Below are 2,500 nucleotides of genomic sequence, written 5' to 3'. Positions count from 1 at the left end.
TCATAAAAATATGGCTGATTTTACTGGATTGGTTTCATGTGGAAAGCACGACGTTTTCTTGTAGGAATGCGGGAACCCCGGCAGCTCGCCTGCCGCGGCCAGCGACGTCGGGGACGCTGGCCTGCGCTGTCGAGCCCGCGAGGGCTGTCTCCGCGGCAGGCCCCCCCTGAACGGGGCACGACAGGCCACCGCGCTGGCTCGTCCAGCGTCGACAGTCCCTCGTCCAGGTTTCAGATCGCGCCAAGTCGAACCCATGACCTGCTCAAGCCATCGTGCGCTGCCGAATTCGCATCTGCGTGTAGGCTGCCATTCCACGCGGCAGCCCCTGTTTTCGTCAGCGTGCCCCCCTGACGAATTTTCCTGCCTGGCCCAGTCCAGCGTCCAGCCCCTGTTCGTCGAAAAATCTGCGCTGCCGATTTTCCACGCGGCAGCCCCTCTTTTCGTCAGCGTGCCCCCCTGACGAATTTTCCTGCCTGGCCCGGCCAGTCCAGCCCCTGTTCGTCGAAAAATCTGCGCTGCCGATTTTCCACGCGGCAGCCCCTCTTTTCGTCAGCGTGCCCCCCTGACGAATTTTCCTGCCTGGCCCGGCCGGTCCAGCATCCAGCCCCTGTTCGTCGAAAAATCTGCGCTGCCGATTTTCCACGCGGCAGCCCCTGTTTTCCTCAGCGTGCCCCCCTGACGAATGTTCGTCGAAAAATCTGCGCTGCCGATTTTCCACGCGGCAGCCCCTCTTTTCGTCAGCGTGCCCCCCTGACGAATGTTCGTCGAAAAATCTGCGCTGCCGATTTTCCACGCGGCAGCCCCTCTTTTCGTCAGCGTGCCCCCTGACGAATTTTCCTGCCTGGCCCAGTCCAGCGTCCAGCCCCTGTTCGTCGAAAAATCTGCGCTGCCGATTTTCCACGCGGCAGCCCCTCTTTTCGTCAGCGTGCCCCCCTGACGAATTTTCCTGCCTGGCCCGGCCAGTCCAGCCCCTGTTCGTCGAAAAATCTGCGCTGCCGATTTTCCACGCGGCAGCCCCTCTTTTCGTCAGCGTGCCCCCCTGACGAATTTTCCTGCCTGGCCCGGCCGGTCCAGCATCCAGCCCCTGTTCGTCGAAAAATCTGCGCTGCCGATTTTCCACGCGGCAGCCCCTGTTTTCCTCAGCGTGCCCCCCTGACGAATGTTCGTCGAAAAATCTGCGCTGCCGATTTTCCACGCGGCAGCCCCTCTTTTCGTCAGCGTGCCCCCCTGACGAATGTTCGTCGAAAAATCTGCGCTGCCGATTTTCCACGCGGCAGCCCCTCTTTTCGTCAGCGTGCCCCCTGACGAATTTTCCTGCCTGGCCCAGTCCAGCGTCCAGCCCCTGTTCGTCGAAAAATCTGCGCTGCCGATTTTCCACGCGGCAGCCCCTCTTTTCGTCAGCGTGCCCCCCTGACGAATTTTCCTGCCTGGCCCGGCCGGTCCAGCCCCTGTTCGTCGAAAAATCTGCGCTGCCGATTTTCCACTCCGCAGCCCCTGTTTTCGTCAGCGTGCCCCCCTGACGAATTTTCCTGCCTGGCCCGGCCAGTCCAGCGCCCAGCCCCTGTTCGTCGAAAAATCTGCGCTGCCGATTTTCCCCGACGAACCTGCAGCTGCACAAATCCGCGCTGCCACTGCCCCATTGTCTGGACCAACAGTCTTTTCCATCAAGCCCTGGACTATAAATCGTCCAGACTCATCGCCAGCACCCGCTGCCGATTCTGCCGACTTTGCCGATTTCGTCGGCGCTGCCGATTCCAACACTGCCCGCCGTGCCTGAACCAGCGCTGTTTCGTCAGCGTGTCCCCTTGACGAATTTCCCTGCCTGGCCTGGACAGTCCATCTTCCAGCCCATGTTCATCGAAAAATCTGCGCTGCCGATTTCCCCGACGAACCTGCAGCTGCACAAATCTGTGCTGCCGATTTCCCCCCCTGTCGGCATGGCTGCCGCTGCCCCGATGTCCAGACCAACAGTCTTTTTTGTCGACTTTGCCGATTTTGTCCGCGCTGCCGATTCCAACACTACCCCCTGCATCCAAACCAGCATTGTTTCGTCAGCTCTTCCCCTGACGATTTTAGCCCTGTAACAAACAGTAGGCCTCCAATCCCGCCAACGGGAGCCAAGTTGATAGGGAAGAGAATTGAATGACGCGCCTGGTCCTCGCACCCCGCCACCCGAGGGGCCTTTTTCCCGGCAGCCTCTGAAAAACTCTAGCTTTCACGGTCCTCGCCGCCCCTCACCACCATGGCAGGCCTCTAATCCCACCCATCAGCAGTTGTAGCCGATAGGGCAGTGATTTGAATGACGCGTCGCGGGCCTCCGGGTCATCTCACCCGGCCATTAATTGGAGCGTTTTTGGCTGGCCGAGGATGGGGGGATGGATCTCTTCTTCCGAAAAAGCAAACAGTACATCGGGAGTTATGTTGACGGGGCATGGAATTGAATGACCCGTCGCGGGCCGCCGGGTCATCTCACCCGGCCATCCCGGGGAGCGTTTTTCCC

The sequence above is a fragment of the Populus nigra genome, chromosome 2 (assembly GCF_951802175.1).
Source record: "Populus nigra chromosome 2, ddPopNigr1.1, whole genome shotgun sequence".
NCBI classification, from domain to species: domain Eukaryota; kingdom Viridiplantae; phylum Streptophyta; class Magnoliopsida; order Malpighiales; family Salicaceae; genus Populus; species Populus nigra.
This window is presented reverse-complemented; position numbering follows the sequence as displayed.